The sequence below is a fragment of the Phocoena sinus genome, chromosome 12 (assembly GCF_008692025.1).
Source record: "Phocoena sinus isolate mPhoSin1 chromosome 12, mPhoSin1.pri, whole genome shotgun sequence".
Lineage (NCBI taxonomy): Eukaryota > Metazoa > Chordata > Mammalia > Artiodactyla > Phocoenidae > Phocoena > Phocoena sinus.
This window is the reverse complement of record NC_045774.1, coordinates 47,989,325-48,014,475: the sequence shown is the minus strand read 5'-3', so window position 1 is coordinate 48,014,475 and position 25,151 is coordinate 47,989,325. Positions and strand designations below refer to the sequence as shown.

Sequence of the window (25,151 nt, the reverse complement as noted above, 5' to 3'; positions counted from 1 at the left end):
CTGGCCTTGAAGCTGGGTTAGTGGATCCCAAAATATACCTCACAAAAAGCACAGTTACCCTCCCGAAATAGGCCCTATAATTAAAATCTTTTCAAGTGGATTGTCCTATATCACAACTTGACATATGTTGCTTCAATCTCCCTGCTTCAGCAAATGTGGCCATATTGGGCTACACAAGCTCTCAACAGCTCCCGGTTAAACCAGATTGCAGTGTCACTAGAAAATTGATGGAAATAAACAGTCCTGTGTACCAAAATACCCAATCTCAATCATCTGTAATGAGATCTCTCTCCTCCCTAAGCACATTTTCATCACACCCTTGATTCAAAAGGATGGACTAGCCCAGACTGAAATACCGTTTCATCTCAGAGGTCATCTGAAGACAAACACATCTGAAGAAGCTGGGGCTGAAATTTAAAATACGAGACAATGTCTTTTGTGTGAATGCTGGGATCAAGTTGTGTGAGTCTTGCTTCTAGCTTTAGTTGACAGTCCTCACTGTAAGTCTGCAGACACCCATCTGTCTGAATTCATTTAGATCAGATCTTGCTTGGAATCAGTGGTAATGCAGGGGCCCTTTCAGCTCTGTGATTCTCTGAACAAGCTTCTTTATGTTTTCTAGTTATATATTTACATTTAATTAAATGTCAAAATGTTAAAAATTTTAAACCTTCAAAATAATGAGTACTTTAGACATTGATTTTTATTATTATTATTTCCATATCGGTTTCACAGCCTCAGCACTATTGACACCTTGGGCTGGATCATTTCTGTGTGTGTGTGGAGATGGGTGTCCTGTGCATTTCAGCGTCTTTAGCAGTATCTCTAGCTTCCACCCACTAGATGCCAGTAGCACACACCCTCCCTCCGTCCCATGTGGCAACCAAAAATTTCTTCAGACATTGCCAAATGTCCTCTGCGAGGACAAAAACAACCCAGGTTGAGAACTACTGCTCTCTCTCTCTCTATCTATTTATATATCTCTCCCTGGCATGGCCAGGAAAAAAAAAACCTAGATTTTTCAAGGCACCTACAAGTTTAATTTTCAGAATTTCTAACTTCCTATGACTCACAGTGAAGAATCAGGATCTGTAATACAGTACTATCCCGAAAGATTTATAAACAGCACCACTGCTGTTTCAAACTAGTGGCGGCAGGGCCTGGCCTCATTTCAGTTAAGACATTTATGAGGACAGATTTGCTGCCACCCGATCTCTTGGACTGCTAACCTCCCTACTTTCAGGAGCTCCATTCTTAGAAGACTACTGGTAAGAAATCCTTCATGATCCAGTTACCAGGCTCTCAGTATGGAAGGGGATAAGGGTTGGTGTCTGTTAACACCATCTACAGAAGCGAGCACCCATCGTACGCCTCCCGGGCCAGACCCCCTCGGGGGCTGCGTTTCTAGCACTGGGCCATTTGTGTAGGGAGTGGTAAAGCCTATGCTTCCTCAAGAAGAGGCGCCGGATGGGGAGGGAAAGGAATATAACATCAGGAGACAAAGAGTCAAAGAACGGAGATGGTAAGTTCAGCCCAGAGAAGAAGAACGAGGAAGGAGAGCATCTTCAAATATCTGGTGGGCTGGTGTGTGGAGAAGTGAGTGCACTTGTCTCTATCTGCTTACAGAGTGACTCAGGGAAGTCAGCAATTCAATAAATACTTATCACAGGCTTTCTAGGCGGCAGTCACTGTCCAGACACTGAAATGACAGGAAGTAAGAAGACCAAGTCCTTGCTCCCTTGACCACATATTGTAGCTCAACAGAAGGACTAGATTGCTTTTCTTTCCTCCCTCCTACTCTCTCCTTCCCTCTTTAACAATTTGACCTACTGTCCAGGTATCTAATTGCTCGTTTTTTCCCATTAAAAAAATTAAGGTTTAATTAACTACAGCAACATTTTCCTTTTCTATTGTATAGTCCTGTGAGTTTTCACAAAACCTACAGTTGTATAAATATCACTACAATCAAGATCTAGAACAATTTTCTCACCCCCTTAAATTTCCCTGTGCCCTGAATTGCTTTTTAATTGGAGAAAGCTCCTCTGTGCAGTAGCAAACCCCACCTTTGAGAGAATGTGAATTCCCCTCTGTCAAGAATTCTGGAGAAAAGGCTTTTTTGTTTAGTGGGAGATTGGGCCAGACAACCCCTGAGGCCGTGTCCATCTCTTTGATCCCCTGCAACTGGAGGGTTGTCACCTCCAGACACCCGATCTTAACCATCAGCCGATATGGTTGATTCTCTCCAACCACAGGTAAAGGCTCCACCCCAAAGCCAAATTCTTTTGGTCAAAGCTCAAAAATTTCCTTCCAATAACTGGATCTCTGTGAAGGCTGCATAATAAGCATAGACAAAAACTCCAAAGAAAGGTTTTGAAATGAAAGCCTCAACATGGTAATTGAAGCCTAAACCAAGGGTACCATCTCCTCCCGACCCTTCTTTTTCTTCTCGCTATTTTGGTTCAAAATAACTTTGACTCCAAAACCGAACAAAGCTCAAACAATGTGATTGCACCTGGCTGCAAAGATGGCAGGAAGGGAAGTTAAATAAGCTAAGCTGGTTTAAGAATGGGTTGAGAGGGTTAGAGAAGATGGCAAAGGTCTCGGGGACGTTGCTATGCAGTGGACGCTGCAGGAGGCACTGTGGCGACCAGCTGTGATGCCCCCTGTGATAGCAAATGGGGTGTGACCAACCCCTTCCCAGCGGCCCTCCTGCTGGAAGATACTCTCACACCTTTTGCTGGCCTGACCTCAGTGGCAAATGTCCAGTTTCCAAACAAGGGTGTTCTGTTGTCAAGAATAACTGCTTTCCACAGACATAGAGAACAGACTTGTGGTTGCCAAGGGGGAGGGATGGATTGGGAGACTGGGTGAGCAGATGCAAACCAGTATATATAGACTGGATCAACAACAAGGTCCTACTGTAGAGCACAGGGAACTGTATTCAATATCCTGTGATAAACCATAATGGAAAAGAATATGTATATATATATATATATATATATATATATATATATATGAATCACTTTGTTGTACAGCAGAAATAAACACAACTGTACTTCAATAAAATATTGACTGTATTTTATATTTAAAATATAAATCAACTATACTTCAATAAAATAAAATTTAAAAAGAAGAATAACTGCTTTATTGAGCACTCATGGTGCCCCAGCACTACCTCGTTTGTTTTATTCTCACAACAACACTCTCAGGTAGATAACATTATAAGCCCCATTTTACAGACAAGGAGGTTGAGGCTCAGAGAGGTTATATAACAACCGGTAAGTGTAGAACTTGAGTTTTAACCCAAGTCTCCTGTCCTTTTTGACTACTGCTAGCAAGGTCTTCTGGGTGTTTGCTAAATTTAATGTTCCTGGTCTCAGGCCGCTGTTATGCTGGTTGGTGGGCTGGGTCCCAGGCATGCTGGATTCTGAACTCCCTTTCATGTCCCATCATTCCCCAAGCAGCTAACTGCCTGTTTCTCTCTCATTTCAACATATAGACAAGAAGGATCTCTCTGCTTTGGAAACTTAAAAACATTTTTTTATTCTTTTGGTTTGCAAGTTTATTACTCTCACATTCCACGGGTGGCTAAGAACATAAGCTAAATGGTCCAGGGTATTCTTTATCCTGTATCTGGAAGGTTTCCTAAAATCTAGACTTATTATTATATCTTAGAAAACCCCATATTGCTTAATAACATCAGCAATGACAAAAAAAAATGTCATACTGTCAGAAAACACCAGTTGAACGTCACACTTAATTATAAAATCCATTTTGTCAAGTGTAGTACAGGTTTAAAAGATGCACAGAACAAGGCCATGGTTTCCCTTTATGAGCACCATTTACTTCACAAGGTATCAGAAATAAATGCAGCGACACTTACCAAAATTTCCCCCAACGATCACAAACTTTATATATACCACATGTCTTCTAATACAGCTGCTGGACTGGTCCTGAAAAATACCACAACAAAAGGAAACATGCATCATTAGGCAGAAGTAATTTAATATATATTGTGTTTCCCTTCTGGAAACCACAACATCTTCCTTGTTTTGGGCACCCATCAATGTACCACACTCTTACTGCCAGATTCCTCTTTGTTTTTCACAGGAAAGATGAAACCAATTTACAAATTGACTCAGCACTCACTAATAACAAACAAATAACAATCTGGACAATGAAATAAACCAGAAACTGTGCTTATAAATACTTTATTTGAATTTTTAGCCTTTTAAAATAATTGAAGATATGAGAACAATGCAAAGATATCTAAAGCTGAACCCATAACCTTTCCCCCCACCCCCCAAACCAATTCCTCTTTCCTCTTTCTTTCAGCAATACACTCCATTCTCCCCTGCTGGCTGCGAGGCCCTCACTTCTGTTTTCTAGATTTCATTTTATTATCTGAAAAATAGGAATTACTGTACTCACCTCACACGGTTGTCATGAGCATTAATATAAATTTAGTGACATATAAATGACATTGAAAGGCTTAAAACAGCATCTGGCACAGTTATCACGCGGGGAAGGTGAGGAGCTATTATCCTTCTCTGGATCGTGCAGGCCTGAAGCCTAAGCCGGCCTTGCTCACCTGCCCTGCAAATCCTGGCCTGAGCCTGACCTTCGCGTCCCATGGCAACTCTGGCACTCACCGCCTCGCTCCATACTCATTTTTACACTCCCTGCAGAAACCCATCTCCTAGCCTCCAGCTCCTTCTCTTCCAATCCTGCTTCTTCCTAAACACAACTTAAAGCCTCAGCGGAAACACCTCTACTGCTTCCCACCACCTACAAGTTTACCTGTGAAATTATCAGTATATCAGCCTGGGCCTCCCACTCGCCTTAGCTCTGTCCCCACATCTTCCCATCAGATGCTGCAGAATGCAGCCACCAGTCCTGCCTCAGCCTGTGGGCATTCCAGACCCTTCTCTGAGTGTCTTCTGTCCCATAAGTGCCAGTAGGTGGCCTCACCATTTTCTAAGCCCGGGGCTCTTTACCTTTTTGGTCCATAACAGTCTAGAGACATGTTTTTCAGAATAATGTTTTTAAATTCTTGAAGTTAACACATGAAATGCATAGGACTCAAAAGAAGTATACTGATATTCAGTTATCAAAATATATAACAAAATTTTGATGTGCTTCTCTTAATATTTAAATAAGTTCCAGGAAAAGTCTAATTACTACTGTAGTTTTCAAGTAATGTTGGGCATAAATGATACTTCAGGGTATCTGTAACTATAATGTAATATGAAAATACCTAGAATTACTATTGGTGACAAATAGCTAATACTACTGTCATAACAGAATGAAATGTTAGGTTTCAATTAAGGGTTAGTGAAAATAGATAATTTTCCTCCATCCAAGTTCACAGACACCCCCTCCCCCAGAATTCCATCCATGGACTCCAGGTCACGAGCCCCATTTTAAGGCCTAGAGTAACTCTCATCTTCTTGAGCCCTTTCTACCTGGACTTTCCCAATTTGGTATTATCTTACCCCTCTTTTTAAAAATTATATTTTATTTGATATACTTTAAATGTACTGATTATATCCTACTTTTTAAGTTGTAAGTCTTCTAAGTTGTAAGGGAAGGCCCTATTTTTTCCCCATTTTTTATTCCTCTCATGGTGGTGAAGAATGCCCTGCCTCACAGCTCACAGCAGGAAGACATTCAGCCAGCACTGTTTGAACCAATCAGTGAATAATAGTGCAGTCTTGCTTGCAGAACACAGGCTCAGCTAATATTAATATTAGTTCACCTCTGTCTGGCAGCCTATGAGGTTCTCAATATGCAGATGGGACGCCTAAAACATTGTATATTTAGATTGTAAAGTTCCGAGTTTAGGCAACAAAACGTTCCCCTCTTTTATTTCTCCTTAGAGAGTGAATGCTTGGTCAGCGTGGCTGACCGACAGATCTCCCTGGAACAGACTGACTGTTCAATCATTCCGCCCATACATGGGGCATCTGTGTGACATGAGCACAATTCCTGCCTTAGTGGAACTTCGAGCCTAGAAGCTTTCCCCAGCTAGTCCAGAGGAGCTGAGAATCTCTCAAAGTGTCAGGGCCTTTGCAAAGACAAGGAATAGCCAGTGATTCCCCTAAGTACGGGTGCTTTGGTGACCCACATAGGTGAGGCCAGTTAGTAAGAGTTGCTTTGCCTTCCCACAGGTCTCACAGATGTGAAGCTGTGGTTCCAGAGTAGGCAAGTTGATGGAGCAGTGAAATTCCACCTCCCCTCCTGAATGATGTCTTTGCATATGAGATTGGAGATGGCAACCCCTCCAAGGGGACCATTCCAGAAGGGTTTAGTCAGCGCCTCGTGGCATATTCCACTCCGGGCCCCACTGAGTCTGTGAGGGAGCAGCCTCATGATGGACACTGGTCCTTTGGTCTTATCAGCCTTTTTTCCAAAACTGCTGCAGCTCAGAACTCCTGGGTGTCTTTTGCCAAGAAAAAAAACACAAGAAAAATAACAGAATAGTTCTTACTTTTCAATGAAGAGAGCATAATGATTTTCTCCACTGAAAACCACGCATTAGGGCACTGTGACCATTTGCTTCGGCAGAAATTCAACACTGGCAAGCAACATTTTTCATGCCCGACATCATGTCAAGTGACTCGCAGGACAAGTCGGGGTGTACCCTCCCTCCCCAGTAACTAAGACAGATGAGATAGCTACTCAGAGGACAATGGCTGGACGTGGCACACTCTTTTTATACTTAGGGACATTTAAATCTATTTCATTTGAATTTGTTCCTTTTGAGTCACACTAGGTATATGGTATTAAATTAAAATAGCTGAATGATAATGAAGAGGGCAGCATGACTGTTTAATCTTTTGTTTCAAAAATTGCCATGTACACATCCTCATGAGTACATAATAAGATGTTCATAGGTGCTCCCACACAACAACACTTAGCATGGCACTTACTTTTTGCTTCTAATGCATATCATAGACGTCGTGTGGCTCCTGTTTAAAGGTAATATTCTCATTATGCACTGGATACGAGCATCTCTAATACAGTTTTCATCTGCATGGGGCCATTCCCTCTTCCTTCTTCCTTAACAGATGCCCCATGTTCCTTCAGCCACAGTGCCTGAGAAAAAGTGACAGCACTCCCAGGTAGGGGGGTGGGGGCCTGAGTGCTCTAAGGCTTTGCAGGGTGCCCAGCAGCAACATCAGCATCACGTGGGAGCTTCTGAGAAATGTCAGCTCTGAGGCCTCACCCCAAACCTACTGAATCAGAAGCTGTTTCACAAGACCTCCGGTGATCTGTGAGCATGCTGAAGTTTGAGACACACTGATCAAGGGAAACCTGTTCCTCATGCAAGTGACTGGTTCAAGAATAGGCATATGACCTTCTTCAGGCCAACATGATGTGCAGAACGTTTTGCTGGGAGCTTCTCCTCATTCTTCTGGGAGAAATTCCCTCCTTCTGAATGCTGTGTAGGATGTGATGCCTAGGACTTCCGTAGCTATCTTGCTCCAACTGAAGCATAAAGCTGGCCCACAGAAGAGGGCAAAGACAGAAAAAACACAGGGAAGGAGAGTAGGGGTGTTTGCATTCAGTCAACCCTGAAGTCTGCAGAGCTACTAGACTTCCAATAAGTTTCTTATTGTACAGGTCTCCTTAAGTTGGGTTGGCAATTGTCTGCAGCGGGAAAGCATCCTGCCTAATCAATCCCTAATAAAGCATTATAAAAGGAACAGAATGCCGAGGCACCAGTCAGCCACGCAGTGAAGAGTCCAGACAAGTCAGTGCATCAAGAGACCAGAGCAACAGTTTAGAGGCCTATTTTGCTCAGGAACTGACCCAGTAGTATTTCCGGTTCTGACAACCGTTATTTGCTTTGCACATTTCCAAAAGCTTTCTAAATCAGCCAGTCTAAATGATCAACCAGAGGAAGTGCTGAACGTTTTCCAAATTCTTTTAACCAGAATGGTCAACAGTTGCTTCCGCAGAAGTCACATGGATGTCATTTCCTGCAAAAACAATGGGAGACTAATTGCTCAGCCCCAGACTCTAATAGGGAAAACAACCTGTGATATGTAATTACTGAAGGGTAAATAAGGAAAAGCTTGAGGCTCTCAGAATCTGCTTCTGGATCCACTGCAATAACTTTGGGAGAAGGAGGGGTGGTGGGAGGGAGAGAGAGGGAGAGAGAGGGAGAGAGGGGGAGAGAGGGAGAGAGGGAGAGAGAGAGGGAGGGAGGGGGGAGGGAGAGGGAGGGAGGGGGAGGGAGAGGGAGGGAGGGGGAGGGGAGGGGGAGGGAGAGGGAGGGAGGGGGAGGGAGGGAGGGAGGGAGAGAGAGGGAGCAAGCTGGTTTGGGAAAAGATTTGAGGGACTAACAGCTTAGGCAGCCACGCATACCACTTTTACGTATCACTGTTAACTTATTAAAGACCTTTCTGAGTAAACCAAATAGACCTGTTATGATATAAAACCATATATGGCTCTGATGTAATTTTGCTTCATATACAGGAGTGATGTAGTCAATAGTCAAGGAGAACTGGGTGTCTAAATGGACATTCTCTCTTTGGTGTCATAGCTTCTCAACAATGGGATATTTTGGGGGGATGGGTGTGTTGCGTTGGCTTGATACAGAATGTATCTTCTATTATGGAGTAAACATTAGTTTGTTTTCCACAGAATGTTCCTGAGGTTCCATCACCTCAGGTCTCTCTTTCCCTCCAAATCTTTTTGCTTTCTCTTCCCTGGTACCTCATATACGTCCACAGCTCCAACTATCACCCTTGTCATGAGTTTCAAACTACATCTCTTGATCTATCACCCTTGTTTCCAGTCCCACTGTTGCTCTCTAGACAGAAAGTACCCTGAGGACAGGGACTTTGTTTTGGTCATTGCTATATTCCCAATGCTCAGTGGCTGGCACTGAGTATTACGTTTGTTGAATGAATAAGTAAAAGGCCTCACTCAGACTCTTAAGACACCTCACAGGAATTCTTGCCATCACCTCTTAAGCGGCCTCTTTGCCTCTGGTCTCTCTCTTTCCTACTCTGTCCACACACAGGAAGACTCTATAGATTATAGTACTGATCATGTTGGTCCTAAAATGTCTCGGCTGGGAACAACTTACCAGCCCAGCCCTGCACTTCACAGGCCAGTGAGAAACTGGCTCCAGCGAGGCCAGGAGACTTGCTTAAGGATTTATGATGAGTGGGTGGCAGAGACGGAATTATAATTCAGGCTGCTGACCGAGTGGCTCTTACTACCATGCCACTGGGTCAAAATCTTCCACCGTCTTTCAGCAGAACTGAGTACAGGGCTAGGCATACAGGGCTCTCAGTAAGTACTTGCAGACTGATGGAGACTAGATAAGTGAGAATGGATCTCTGGCACAGGCCAATGGGAACCCTCTTAAAAGAAAGACAATACCCCAGTATATAACATGGGCAAGGAAGGAGCTGCTCTGGACCTTTGCTCCTGCAGTGCCTATGAGCCACCCCCAAGGAACCTCAGTGTGGTGACATGGCTAGAAAAACCAATGACTTAACACACACTCACACTCTTCAGCTTTGTGCTCAAAGCCACCCACCTCCATTCCAAACCCACCCTGGCCTTATCTCCCATTTCTTTTTCCTCCCTCACACCCAGCCTTCCGAAAGCAGTTGCTGTTTCCAGCACCTGTCTCTCCTCCTGGCCTTCACCTGCCCTGTTCTTTCCTCTCATGCACCCTTACCTCCACCTGCAAGGATGGCGACCCAACCTGCCCCTCGAGCCCAACTCGAATATGAATCCCTCCCTGAATTTCTTGTCCGATTTCCTCCACTGGAATTCATCTCACCATTTACACGTCTACTATAGACCTTACCACACTGTCTGCTTCACAGGAAAGAGCCAGATCCTTGAGGGCAGGCGCTTACCCTAAATCTCTGAACCGCTGTCACATTGCCCGGCCCACTGCTTCGCACAGAGGAGCCACTTCTCGTCATTTTGTTGAGTCAGAGGACTTTGTCCTTTTCAGTTCACCTCTGTGACCTATGTTCTGTAATGGGGCTTCCAAGTCTTCCTCCAGCCGGTGCAGGCTGATGATAAAGCCAGCACACTTGCAGGGCCTACCCATTAAGGAACCGCTGTGTGAGTCCCTGCTGTCTTATTTTCAAAAGCAAGGAATGAGGGGCAGGGGCAGGGGCTAGGGAGGGTGACTTCCCCTCCCTTACATAGCTCTCCTACGGTGGCTACGGCTGTCCTGTCCTGTGCAGTGTGTGGTGCAAGCTGCGCATGTGACAGCGTCCCCTGCAAGTCCAAAGTCAATTGTCTGCAAAACTAAAGAGTTCCAAATGGCTCGATAACACATCAAACAAGCAAATGTGCAAACAAAGCCCATTCGCAAGGGGAGGAGGATGGGAAGCAGAAAACAGAGTTCCCTAGGAAACCGAGCCTGCTTTAGGACTGACTGTGGCCTTCACCCCTCGTGGGGGAGGGAGAGGGGCGCTCCAAGAAGGCATCACTGGCCCATCTGCTTTCCCTGCCTACAGGGGCCCTGGTCCTTCTGGCTTCACCACCACAAGTTGGGGATACTCAAGCAAGGCTGTGGTTGTTGTTTGTTCTCTTATTTGCTGGAGCGGGAGTAAAGAGTGCAAGGAAAGAGGAGAAGAGTGATGGGTAGACCAAGAGATGAGCACGGAGAGCACTCGGCCAGCACAAAGGGGTTACTGACCACAGGACGAGAGGGCAGAAAGGTCGGACTAGAAAGGGCTGACCGCTCCTCTCTCATCAGCCGTCGCCAGGATGAGGGGGACTCAGGCTCACGGTGGAGCAAGGCACGCCCAAACCAGCAAATGAGCTTATCTTCAGCTGCCCAAGAGGCGGCTCTGAGGTATTTATTTTGGGCTCACTGGCATGGTGGTTGGGCTGAGTCATGCAAAGGGGTGGTCGGAGGGGGTGGATGGGGCTCTAGGGCTCCCCACAGTCTCCATCAACCCCAAGCAGGAAGGGTAGTAGTGATATAATTTCTTCTCCTCCTCCTTCAAATAAGAATTTATTATACATCATTAATATGCAATATATTAATAATTACATAATTATTATTTATGATAATGACGATGATTGCTATGTTTAAACCTCTAGGCTGAGGGTTTATTTGGGAAAGACATAAACGAAGTAAATGCCATTGGAATAATTAGTTGACTGTCAGGAGGAAAAAGATTCTGTTCTATAAAACTTATGAAAATGAAGTATATATTTATAATAAGCATGTCTTTCTTTTCTTCCTGGCAGTGAGTTTCTATCAGGTGATCACATCTCTTAGGTATCAGGTAAAAATAAAATAGAAACTCTGTTTTGTAGTGTACTTGAATTATTTCTGATTTTCCTTGTAAATGAAGCTGTTTCTAGTGATTTGCAATCCAGAGTCTGAATAAAAACGCTGCTTTGCTATGATGCAGCTGGACAAGTCCCTGAGCTCCCTTCCAACCTGATTACCACGCTCAAGACCCTCCAAACAGACATTCTGCAGTAGCTCCTGGGAAGGCCTGGGATATGCACACAGTATCACAATGCTGCCAAGATCAAGGTTAATAACGATGTGTGCAGAGGCCCTGGAGTGTGGGCTGGCTACAATGTTAAAATCCCAGAATCCTGGGGCTGAATGGAATGTTAAAGAATATCTAGTCTGGTAGTCTTTAAGTTATTTTTTAGTACAAGAATCTTGTGTATTCACACGTAGATGTGAGTGCATGTGTATTTCTAATGTTTATGCTACACTCCAACATACTAGATAAAAGTGGAACAGAACAGCTCTGGTTCAGGGAGGAAAGGACTCAAAACACCACCACCTTGGCCATCCTCCTGGCCCACCTGGCACTTCTGGGGAACCCTAATGTTCTCAACACTGAAAACCTCAGATCTAGACCCCTATCCCAACCATTATCTGCATCGTGTCCTCAATACCTCTTCCAGCCACGGTTCTCCATGTGGCAACATGGCTGAACTAACGCCTCTACCTTTTCTCTACCAAGGACCTATTTTACCTACATCCAAGGATCCCATCTATCAGATACCAAGATTCATAAAATAACAGTAATTAAGACAGTGTGGTATCTGTGTCATAGACAATTAGACCAATAGAACAAAAAAGAAGGTCCCCAAATGTACCTACACAGATAATCACCTGATTTATGACAAAGATGACACTGAAGTTCAATAAATGGCACTGGGTTCACTGGGTACTGTGGGTTGTGTTCCCCCAAAAGATATATTGAAGTCCTAACACCCCCCAGGACCTCATAATGTGACATTATTTGGAAATAGGGTCACTGAAGATGTAATTAGTTAAAATGAGGTTATAGTGGATTAGGGTGGGCCCTAAATCCATTACGACCAGTGTCCTTATAAGAAGAAGGAAGTTTAGACACAGAGAAACACAAGGGGAAGCCCATGTGACAACAGAGGCAGAGATCAGAACAATGCAGCTTATGCCAAGGAATGTCAAGGATTACCAGCCACAACCAGAAGTTAGGAAGAGGCAAGGAACCATTCTTCCCTGGAGCCTTCAGAGGGAACACGACCCTGCCCACACCTTGATTTCAGGCTTCTGGCCTCCAGAACTATGAGAGGATACATTTCTGTTGTTTTAGGCCACCCAGTTTGTGGTACTTGTTACGGTAGCCCTAGGAAATGAATACACTGCGCATCCATATGAAAAAAAAGATTCTTAATCTCTACTTTACATGCGAAAGTCAATTCCAGATGGATGGTGGAAATAAATGTGAAAGGTAAAATAATAAAACTTTCAGAAGAAAACGAAGAATACGTTCAGATCTTGTGACAGGTAAAGATTTTTTTAAAAACAGAATACAAGAAAGTGTTATCCATGAATGAAAAAACTAAGTTGGACTGTATTAAAATTCTTTTTTTTTTTTTTGCCGTACGCGGGCCTCTCACTGTTGTGGCCTCTCCCGTTGCGGAGCACAGGCTCCGGACGCACAGGCTCAGCGGCCATGGCGCACGGGCCCAGCCGCTCCGTGGCATGTGGGATCCTCCCGGACCAGGGAATGAACCCGTGTCCCCTGCATCGGCAGGAGGACTCTCAACCACTGCGCCACCAGGGACCTAGTCATTTTTCAATAAGGACCTACTGTATAGCACAGGGAACTCCACTCAGTACTCTGTAATGACCTATATGGGAAAAGAATCTAAAAAAGAGTGGATATATGTATACGTATAACTGATTCACTTTGCTGTACACCTGAAACTAACACAACATTGTAAAGCAACTATACTCCAATAAAAAATTTTTAAAAGGTAAAGTCATTTTTTATCATGAGTGGCCACAGAGATTTTCCATTTGGAAATATAGATAAATCACAAGAGTCAAGCATGATAATCAGTTTAGAATTTACATGGACTGAGGAAAAATCACCCAGGCCAATTCCTTGAGAGCCTTTCAGCTAGATGACTTGGCTGTACCAGAAAGGGCAGGGTAGGCAAGCTACAGCCGGTGGGCTGATTTGACTGCTTTTGCACAGCCCATGAACTAAGAATGGTTTTTACATTTTTAAATGGCTGGGGGGAAAAAATCCTAAAGAATATTTCGTGACATGTGAAAATTCTAAGAAATTCCGATCTCGGAGTCTATAAATGAAGTTGCATTGGAACACAGCCACACCCATTAGTTCATGTATTGTCTCTGGCTGCTGCCATGATACAAAAGCAGAGCTGTCTCAACGGAGACCATATGGCCTGCAAAGTCAAAAAATACTTACTGTCTGGCCACTTACAGAAAACTTTTGTTGACCCGAGCTAAGGAACTTGCTGTATATTTGCAGAAGGCTGCCCACTCTGACCTTACGCTCCCTTTTGTGTTTGAGCTTCTAGGGCTGTCTCTGCAATCAGCGGCCAGTCCCAGTGCTGGTGCCAATTTCACACTAACCTGGTAAACCAACACAACCCACCACCGTAGTTCCTTTCACTCTGTGGTCTGTAATCAATTTAGGGGGTCAGAAAATTCAACTTAGTTGGTTGTCACCAGCATTTTCTTTAATGAAATAAAAGGGAAAAATATCAAAGGCATTCATTGATATGGACTGAAATGTGCCTCCCTTTTCCCATATGTTGATATCCGAACCCCCAGTACAACCTCAGAATGTGACTGTATCTGGAGACAGGGCTTTTGAAGAGGTAATTAAGTTAAAATGAGGTCCTAGGGTAAGGCCCTAATCCAATATGACTGGGGTCCTCATAAGACGAAGAGATTAGGGGAAAAGACGGCATCTGAAAGCCAACGAGAAAGACCTCAGAAGAAATCAACACTGCTGACACATTGATGTGTCAGACTTCCAGCCTTCAGAACTGTGCAAAAATAAATTTCTGTTGTTTAAGCCACTCAGACTGTGGTACTTTGTTATGGCAGCCTAGCAAACTAATACAGGCAGCATATGTAGTATTATTTGGTGAAAAAAATTTCTTTCAATCGCACGTGCATGTGATATGGTAATACAACCATATCACAAAATGTATTACATTTTGTGCATCATATCAAAATAAATGGAGAGACATACACACCCGGTAGCAAAACCACAGGCGGGTGGTCTAAACGAACCAAGACAAAAAAGGAGAAAAGAGCATTTACTGAGCATGTTATATGTGTAACATATATATGTGTATATATATATATATATGTTATGTTTGTATATATTACTATCTTATTTTGTCCTCACGGTAACCCTATGCAATGGGTAATATTATACATCTTCAACTTCAGCCAATATATTGGCTCTGTCAATATATTAATTCACCAACCATTTACTGAGTGTCTGTCACGCTCCAAGCAACTCTGTTAGGCACTGGAGAGTCAAATTTGGTCTCTGGGAACAAACTCTAACAAGACCCAAAGGCAGGCAGGGCTGGGCAGTAATCATGCAGGCCCTGTTCTCAACCCTCCCTGGATCTGTGGCCCTGAGAAAGGCTGGCTTCCCCTCTCCAGCTCCAGCCGCCTCATTTGTAAAACAAGGATAATCCTGACCCAGTTCACAGTCCTGTGGTGAAGGATAAGTGAACAGAATTCTGGGCTTGTTTTTATCTACACAGTGCCAGCTGCATTCTACCTGTTTATAACCAGCATTGCTTTCTGTTTTTTATTTTTTGGAAACTCTATACTTATTCTTTAAGAAAAGATAAAGAGCTAGAAATGAGGTTCAGTGATTAAAGGTATATTCCGTATTCTTTCTCAGAACACCTAGATTAACAATTTCAGAAATGAATACCTGCTTCCCAACCTCAGACAAAAGCAGAAGGAACTCAAAGTTCTTGCAAGGTTCAGTAACATTCCAAGGACAAGACTAGGTGAGGTGCTGCCAGTCTTGAGGGAAATAATTCAATGATAACTAGCACTTCAAAAACCTAATAAAAGTAATTCACAGTTTGCCATCTAAGCCTTTTAGGAAATGATTTTTTAAAAGCAACATTAAAAACAAACAAGTGCTAATCTAAGTGTTATAAAAGTTAACATTTCTGAGAAAGACCACAGGACACTGAAAGGATACCAACCTTCTCATCCAAATCGGACATAATTATGAAAATCTCTCTTCTCTGTCACCCACATTGAAGTCATTTTCCAAACATTAAAAACACATGTACAAATTAATGCCCTATGATAGACAGAAGAGGAGGTAGAGAAGGAGCTTGAAAGGGGTGAGGGGAGACACACAGACCTAAAAATGGGGCCCGTTGGAAGTGTCCCTTTATTGGCTATGAAGGTGAATAAATACGCACTGCACAAATTCATTCACTGTGAGAGAAAGTGCAGCTCTAACTCCTAGTGTTTGCATTTTACTTGAAAGGTCAAAGGTACTTTCCACTTGTTTCTACATCTTCAGATTCTTTGGGGTCCCTGGAGCGTTCAAAAGCTTTACAATTATCTAGACTAAAATCCACGCCCCCCCCCTCAATGGTCCATTTCACTGATGGGACTTATCAATAACTGCACAGTTGGGGCAGGGCACAAACGGCTCAGGTGAAGCAAACATCTCTGTATACTTCTCTCTGTCTTGCGGATGCCAGCGGTCACGGTCCCCTTCCCACTGCTCAGGCAGCTCCCCCCACGGCAGTGCGCAGGCGCGGCAGCCTCAAGGGACGCCTCCCGCCCTGATCCTGCCTGCGTTCACACGGACTTCCAAGCCGGGTGGGGCAGGACCTCACAACAGCTACTGTCCTTCACAGTGAAGGACGTGAACCTACTGTGATGACATACTCAGTAATTGCTCTCCTTTTTAAAAAGGAGTGGTAAAAATTATATTTAAAATGCTTGTTGATGCCCTGTGGGTATGAGTCACTCTGTAAAGCAGGATCAAAATGGATCCTCTGTTATGGGTTCCTGCCTGTTCTTTGATTCTAAACAACTTTATTAATGTTAATAGGAGTTACGCACACATCAATGGGAGAATAAATTCCCTGGGTTTCGTGGCACTTCAATTAATGATTTGTAATAATCCGTGTAAAATGCTTTCTAATTTTCTTCCAAGTAATGCCACACTACCCCAGAAAGAGCTGAAAATTAGGCATGGGTCTCACCACGGGGTGGGAAAGACAGGGGGATGGGAGAAAGAAGGCTCTCCAGCTGGTTGGAGGCTCTGCAGGAGAGCTTCTCAGCACGTAGTGCGGGGGAGTGCAGCAGGAGGGACAGACACAACTCGCCCAAGGGATAACGAACGTGATGAAGGGAGGAAAAGAAAACTCACAGAAAGCAAGCCTGACGCAGGAGTTTACTATAATCTAAAATGGAAAAGACTGACTGCAACCGTGCTTCTTAAATCTGCCACAGGATCCTCCCATTTTTCCAGAGCATAAGTTAATACCATTCACTGACTCCTGAAAATACCCACCAAGATGAAAATGGGAATTTAAGTTCCAAGGATGATGCAGCAGAATTGCTAATGAATAGGTTATTTTGCAGTTGACACAAAGCTCTGCCTCAATTTCTGGAAACCCAGCTTTAGATCTAACCCTCCCTTGCCCAGGCCTGCAGTTCTCGCCTCAACTATTCTCGTGGGAAACCAAGTGATTATTATTATTGAAATCTTCTGAGGACAGGGTGGGGTAGCATGGGGGCTGCGGCAGAGACAAGTATGAATGGCAAATGCCTGAATTCCATGATTTGGAAAGAGAACAGCTCAAAATTTTAATCTAAAAAATCTCAGTGTTTGCTGTTCGATCCTTAATCACCTTATACTTCCTTGCACTTTATCCTAACGCTTCTCAGATAGTAAGAAGACCTCTGCCAGCAAATAATGAGACCCCACATCATAAAAGACTAGATGCCCAGCCACAGGTGTGGGAGCGTCTGCTCTGTAGGATCAGATGGCTTTTCAGGTGGGTTCCCCAGTTTTCCTGTTACACCTGCCTAGTCTCCCTGAAGTAGAACACATGGAAAGTCTTATGACGTGCAGTTTACCTGAACAAATATTTATAGGGAGAGAAATTTGTTGGCTGGGAAAATGAATACCAAAATTCATCAGAACTTCCATACCAGCCACCTAAGACTTATCTGGAAACGTATCATTCACTCTACGAATTTTCAGAAAACTGAGGGGCCTCTCCAGTGGTCCAGATCATACTAGAAAATCATGGGCCAATTACAAAAATAGCAAGTGCATCTGAGACTGGTGACAAACAAAAACGGTGCCTGGGTTGTGCACCATGTTTGGATTACTCCTTCCTCTCACTTCCACTGGTGTTAGACATACATATGAGTGTTCTGTAGGCAGCCTACACATGAGCACAGCCTTTGAGAAAAAGGGCTCTGCCCCATCTCAGTCCCCACGATGACTGGCATGAATTTGTTGGGCACCAGGGGAAGATCTCTGTGTAACAGGTGACTGAACAGTGTGCAAGGTGCTGGTCAGGTGCTAAAGAAGAGAACAGAGAAGTATCAGATACCATCTTGGTCTTCAAGACATTTGCAGTGCAGTTGGCAGATGAGCTGTATACACGTGCCAAGTTAACAATGCAATACTTAAGCACTATTTACCAGGATGGATGCAGAGTGCGTCTTAAAGAATCTGGCTAAAACGCCTACAATTCCCAACCGTGCATGCTTTTCTTGCTGGGAAAATGTGGGACCAGAAGATGACCAGAATTCAGCTGAAGTTCTTCTAAGTGACAAAAATGGAAACTAAGCAGCTTAGCTGTTTACCCACTTTTAGCTGCTTACCCACTTTTCTCTAGAGAAAGGGTCCACCCTCTTTCAGAACTGTTCCCAGGATCCTCTAATCTGCCTCAAAACAGCATCTCCCCAGTGACCTTTGGAGTTCCAAGGGCATGCTGCCATTTCATCCTCTGAGTACTCTTCTTGGCTAACTGGTAGGGTTTTTTTTTTTTTTTTAATTTTCTAAATAGATTTCCTTTCAGGGGTACACACTTATCTGGCTCTTTTAAAACTATTAATTCAATCGCTTCAAATATTTGGGCTTCATTAAACTTTTTTTTTGAACTATGCCACTTTTATGGCTTGAGTCTGGAAGGGAGGTTTCACCCTAACGACCATTCTTTTTGAAGTCAATAGATATCACTGATAAATGTATAAGAGGTTTTCTTATTCTCAAGCTACTGTGAATTGAGGACCACAAATTACAAAGCTGATCAGATCCCAGCCAGCTTCACTCATCATGTATTTTCAGCTTTTTAGTTTCACATTCTCCAATTTGTGAAGAGTCAAGTATAATTATTGTTAATATCAGGGAAGGAAGTAATCACTTCATAATGCTTCCAGTCAGTGATTCCTAAGGGGTGGGTAATACAGGGCAATATAAGGGAAGTAATACAAGAATCCAAGTAACAGGTGCCTTTGCCTGTGACTTGGGCTTGCAAATGTTTAATATTATCACTCCTGAGATAGCACAGAAACAACTTGCCTAGGATTATTGCATTTCTGCAGCAAACAGTGCAAATGTAGAATTACCTGAAGAAATAATCTGTGGAAGAGCTTGTGGAATTTCAGCTTCCCAAAGAAGCCATGGTACGTTTATGTGGGATAATTTGCTTTCCAAGAAAACACCACAAATATCCATCATGTCAGGAACGGAGAAAACCACGTGAATAGAGAAGAAGAAAAGAGTCTTCTTTCCCATAAATGACCTTCTCCCCTCTAAATAGTTTCCCACGTGCTAATTCACTGAGGGGACAAGATAGCGTAGACACAGCTACTGGTTCACTGAAGTATTCTTATCCTCAAATCCACAGTTTACATCAAAAGCTGCTAAAGTAAACCAAGTCAACTTAAAAAGAACATGTCATTCTCAAATGTTGAAAAGCCAGGAAGAGGCATCATGGTCCTGAAAATATAAGAAGACCATGCTTAAGGATTCAGAAAAAAAACAGGGCAGAGTCAGGCTTTGGGGAACATCCACACCTTCTGTTACCATAAAATTCAGTCCCTGGAGGAACTGGGGGCATTGCTTTTCTCCACCTCAGGAGCGTCCCTCCCTCCTTCACTCTACCCTAAGCATTCATTTCTGCCCAACTGGGGACCACAGAGGGCTCTGGGAGCTCTCTGCAGACTGCTGCTGACTATTCTCCTATCATGTTACTGTCTTAAATAGGGATGGAATACTATACTGCAAAACCACCAATGTATATCCTAAAGCCAGAAGCAAGCATAGCTGCATGTTTTTCTTTCATTCTACTGAGTAGCCAAATTTTGGAAACATGCATAACTGCCCCAAATAGCATCTAAAGAAATGAATGGCAAAACCTGCATCTCTTGGTCCCTGGTCTTTGTTAACTGGGATATAAAATATCACCCAGCCTCTTGGTAATAAGGGGCTACCAACGTGGTTTTTACACCAACAGAAAAGAAAAAGAGGGTGGTGACTCATAAGCAGAACAGGGTCTTTCCTACAAGGTTAGCCTAAGTGGGTACTGTATACAAAGTAGTGCTGTGTGGAAACTTGGAGGCTTGACTAAGAATCTGCTCTGTCAGTACCATGTAGTGGAAAGAACTCCGTGAGGACTTAAGAAACTTGATTCTCCCACAGGTTTCACTGATTTTCCGTGACTTGAGTCGTCACTTTGCCTTGATAGCCCTCAGCTTCCTCATAAAATGAAGAAGGTAGACCAGATGGCTCTTCTGTCCCTCCCAGCCCTCCACCCTGACCCCACCTGGGGCTTCACCTTCTGGAGTCTGTGTTGGCCTGCTGCAGCCTCCCAGCCCTCTGAGCCTTTTGGAAGGGCCTCTTATGGTGGAGCTGGCCTCACCTCCCTCTAGGGTTCTTACTGCTACCCCAACATAAATGTCAGATGGCCCAAAGTGGGTCCGTAAGCCTGCCATGGATGATGGTCCAGGGCTTAGGAGCACCAGCTTTGGAGGCTTTTATACCACCTGAGAGGCTGTAAACTACAACCCCTCTTAGCCTCAGCTTCCCCACCACAGCATCTTTCTCACAGAACTGCCAAATGTCAGGTGCTCAGCCATTCTGAGAGCTGACAGATAAAATTCAGGACACCCAGTTAAATTTAAATTTTGGATAAACAATTTAGGACATACACTAAAAAATTATTCGTTGTTTATCTGAAATTCAAATTTAATCAAGCACTGTGTATTTTTAAAATTTGCTAAGTCTGGCAACCTTCCACAGGATAGATGCCACGGCTGGTGGTGTTAGGGACCAGGCTGCCCCACCAAACCAGCCTTATGCAGAAGAAAACCACCGCTGCCTGACTTCTGGGTCTTAGGAGCGAGTCCCTGTGGTTGCAGTTTTCCTCCCTAATCCTCTCCTCACTCCTACAACTGTCCCCTTTCTAGTCCTCCTATTGGATTCCTGTCACCTCACATCCCACCTGGGCCCCCTTCCCAAGGTGCCCCCATCTTTCCAGTCACAGGCCCCTTCCCCCTGGCTGAACAATCTGATCGAATTAATTCACACACATGTCACTAACTGTTTAATGAGTCATCAACCTCCTCTGAAACAACTGCCTTATTTTAAAGGTCACTTATAACCTCGAATGAAAATGATCGAATTGTAGGCTACCAAAAAATTGAAGTGAAAAAAAATGTAGGCTGTGTGAAGGAAAGGCATTGTGGGTGGTGGAGCAGGGCTGGCACTAGGAGCTGTGTCTCTTGCAGCAGCTCCTCTAAAGTGTTTTTCTGCTCTTCCTAGCCTTTTCCGCTTGTCTTCTTCTGAGCCTACAATGGCTCTCAGGGTACCTGAAGACCCCATGGATATGGGGTCAAAGGAAGGGCAAAGTGGAATGGGGTGGAGTAGGAGGTGAGGGGTCTACCTGTAAACTGGCCATCGCACTCTGCCCCCTGCCTGTAGCCTACCCTCTAGGACACCAGCACAGTTCCTAGGGTCCCTAGCGCCAGCATCTAATTTAGTTAGACTGTTGAAAACACAAAGTCTGACCAAACGTTCTCCTCTCTGAGCACTTTGTGTTCAGAGGTGAAACACAACTGCATAAGCTCGTGACTTCTGGCTCCTTGAGGCTGGTCAAAGTAACCCCGGGGGCCATTAAGAACCACCTCTCTCTTTCCAGGGCAAATCAATTTAGATGGCTCTGAAAGCTAACCCTGAGTAGGCGAGGGGTTGGCTTGAGGCGGGGGACACACCTCAGTAATTTCTACCTGGATTCTTCCTCAGGCCCAGCTCTGAGGATCTCTATTCCTAGGTTATTCCATCCAAGATGACCCTTTATCTTAACGTCCACAACCCATCAGCTAAAAGCACTTCATCAAACCATTAAAAGGAAAAGGCTTAAAATGAATGAAATGGCAAAACATTATATAACAGATAGTTTACTGTCCTCCAGCAACTAGCCCTCAGCAGAGTGACCCTCACTCGGCCTTTTGGGAAGACAGAACTGCTACGTGTCCTGGCTCATGGCTGAGTGAGATGAATTACTACTAACTTGGGAATGAGAAGGTCTCTCTTACAATTTCGCAATATCCACTGCTGGGTAGCTAGAGGCACCCGGGGTCTGCCCCACTGACTCAGCAGAATTCACTTTCCAAATAACTTTACAGTATCTTTGTAACTCTGCCCTGAGATAAGGGATGTGAATTCTTTTTTTTTTTTTTTTTTTAAACATCTTTATTGGGGTATAATTGCTTTACAATGGTGTGTTAGTTTCTGCTTTATAACAAAGTGAATCAGCTATACATATACATATGTTCCCATATGTCTTCCCTCTTGCGTCTCCCTCCCTCCCTCCCACAGGGATGTGAATTCTTTAATGTGTCTTTTTTTTTTTTTTTTTTTTTTTTTTTTTTGCCGTACGCTGGTCTCTCACTGTTGTGGCCTCTCCCATTGCGGAGCACAGGCTCTGGACGCGCAGGCTCAGCAGCCATGGCTCACGGGCCCAGCCGCTCCGCGGCATGTGGGATCTTCCTGGACCGGGGCACGAACCCCTGTCCCCTGCATCGGCAGGCGGACTCTCAACCACTGTGCCACCAGGGAAGCCCGATGTGAATTCATTTAGACGATAACAGAGTTCTGGTGGGGATGTGGAACAGGGAGTAACACTCCCTAAGAACCTCATATGCCCCACATCCTGATCAGGAGAAATGGACCTGACCTCTTAGTGCAAGCGGAATTTGAACTCATGTCTTTTGGACAGCTTACCCAGTTTCATTCAGGGTCTTGAGCCCCAGTCTCAATTTTCCCTCAGAAGAGTGACTACTGATGCTTTTTCAGAGCATGGTCACTGACGGAGATGAACGAAGCATTCCGTGAGCCTAGACAAGGGCTCTACTGAAGGTGTTTATTTGAAAACAGGACTTTAAATAAGTCAAAAAAATTTTTTGGGCAGGAGAACAGTTTCCAGTATTTAGTTAATTACATTTCATATCTTGAGTGACACTTTGGTTACCAATAAGATTCTTCTTCTTAACAGATGATGGTGAGGAACTCCATGGCAAAACAGACACTGAGCTTCCCCCTTGGTTAACAGGAAACTGTCTCGTCTCTTCCAAATCTTGCACAGTGAGCCAGGAGGAGGCTGGCCACTCCTGCCAGTGCATCAGAACTGCTGTTAACAGGTGTTGAAAGAGCAGTTATTCCCCTCTCTCAGGTTTTCTTTTCTTTCTCATTAAATTGTATTTTATAGGAAAATTCTTATTTACAACTATCGGGTATGTCACTCACTCACTCCCTGCTAGGTAACAGTTGAACGTGGCACAAGACAGAGGTCTGTAAACAGTTATCTGTTCAGAAGGCCACTGGGGTTTGGGGTGCTATGACTCATCATATTCCAGGTCTAGTGAACTACAAACGGTCAGTCATCACAAGGGCCTTATAGCTGTCCTGAGCACCCCTAAGTCAGTAGGTGGCGGGGGACAGGAACCTGAATTTTCACAGCCTCCCCATGTGATTGTGAAGCACACCCACATTTGGGAACCATACTGGTGTAGAACACATTGCTATTAAAGCTGAGGTCAGAGGTCAGAGGTCAGTCCCTCTGGAACCAGTCAACTTTGCTGTGTGTTGCTAAGAAGTCAGTATATACACCCTTAATGAGTCAGGGTACCAGCAGGAAACACGTGGCATCCTCAAAGTATGATAATTTGAAGGGAATTTAATAAAGGGACAATTTACAAAGAAGTAGGCAGGGTGCAGGAAAGCCACAAGGCCTAGTGTGGTCCCCTGGGCTAGGAATGAGAGGGAATCAGGTAGGGCAGGCTCTGTCCCACCCCAAGGCCTGAAGGGGCAAGATGAGAGAGTGGGTACCTGAATCGGGACAGAAACGCTGGTGGAGAGCACTGGCTGCCTGACAGGAGCTGTGACCATCCTCGAAGGGCTGCTGCCAGTGTGAGAAACCCCACAGGGAAGAAGCATCCTGACTCACTCTCTCCCTCCCTCCAGTCTCAGGCCCTCTCCTTGCTGAACCCAACTAGAAACCAGAGGCAAAGAGACCACCCAGGCAGTTCAGAGAAGTCAATTTTCTGGGGCAAAGAGCAGAGTGGAGAAAGGCAGATAGTGTTTGGAGCCAGAGGAGGAATGGGAAGATGCCTGGCACTATACACCTAAAGAAATCGAATCAGGGAGTGTCAAACCTTCACCATCACCCCAGACAGAAGCATTCCGCACACAAATGCTGAAGCTCGGATGCCTCCACCATGCCCACCTGTGAAAGCACCTGATGGTACAGGTAACTGCAGAAAGGACACAACCTTGTCCAGGGAAGTATTTCAAAAATAAATTCACAAATGTACTTCTCAAATATTTACTGAGCACCTATTCCATGAAGGCCACGATATTTCACTTTTAGCCTTTGTAGAAAGTCTTGGAGTCTTTTATGTTAAACCCAATAGGGCTACTGCTGAGAGATGTGTTCACAGGGTTTAGTGAAGCCCCTGTTGAAATCAAAATAAATATACTACAGAAAAGAAAAATATCTTGGATTTTTAAAGTGGAAAATAATTTAGCTTGAATTGCATGTAGTCACAGCCTACAGCAAAAGTGACCTATGTTTTTCTTTTTAATATATATGATTTTCCAGGGGCTTCCCTGGTGGCACAGTGGTTGAGAGTCCGCCTGCCGATGCAGGGGACATGGGTTCGTGCCCCGGTCCGGGAAGATCCCACATGCCGCGGAGCGGCTGGGCCCGTGAGCCATGGCCGCTGAGCCTGTGCGTTTGGAGCCTGTGCAGAATTAAATGCATAATGCGCCATCAGGTGGCCTGAAACAAACGGGCTGAGGGAGGATTTATCCTATCTTTCAACTTCTACCCAACTAATGCTAGTTACACTAAACAATGTTAGTTCCACTAAACTTAAGTGCTTAGGAGGCATCCCGTTTGATGGCCATCCTCTACTCTAAGGTCGCCTTCAGTGGGTACCCAATAAATGACTTTTCAATCTCCCGTTCTCCATGCATACCTATTTCACTGGCATAGGTGAAAGAAGATGCAGGCTCCCGGGTTCTCCGGGTTAGCTGCGTGGTCAGTGGTGTGCACTACCAAGCGTGCCCCAGGTGATTCCAGAGGCACGTCACTGAATTACAAAACAAGAATCTCATTCCTTTTTCTATACACTTCAGCCCTCTCAAACCCCAAAGTCTCAGCTGTCTGCAACAGCTCTCTAACTCCTGCTAACGCCCCTTTTCATCAGAGAGGTGCAGCCTCAGGCCCGGAGACTTCTACAGGCAAGGGCATCTATGAGACTGTCGTGGCACTCTGATTTTCACTTATTTAAT

At 44.4% G+C, this 25,151-nt stretch overlaps 1 protein-coding gene across 5 annotated transcripts in view; it reads right to left on the bottom strand.

The window, feature by feature from the left end:
* Positions 1–25,151, bottom strand: part of FYN (FYN proto-oncogene, Src family tyrosine kinase) — a 206,345-nt gene that overhangs the window by 114,318 nt on the left and 66,876 nt on the right. For all 5 annotated transcript variants that reach the window (XM_032651936.1, XM_032651934.1, XM_032651935.1 and 2 more), the window contains exon 3: positions 3,884–3,953. The gene's annotated coding sequence lies outside the window, so the exon portion shown is untranslated. The remainder of the gene's footprint in view (positions 1–3,883; positions 3,954–25,151) is intronic.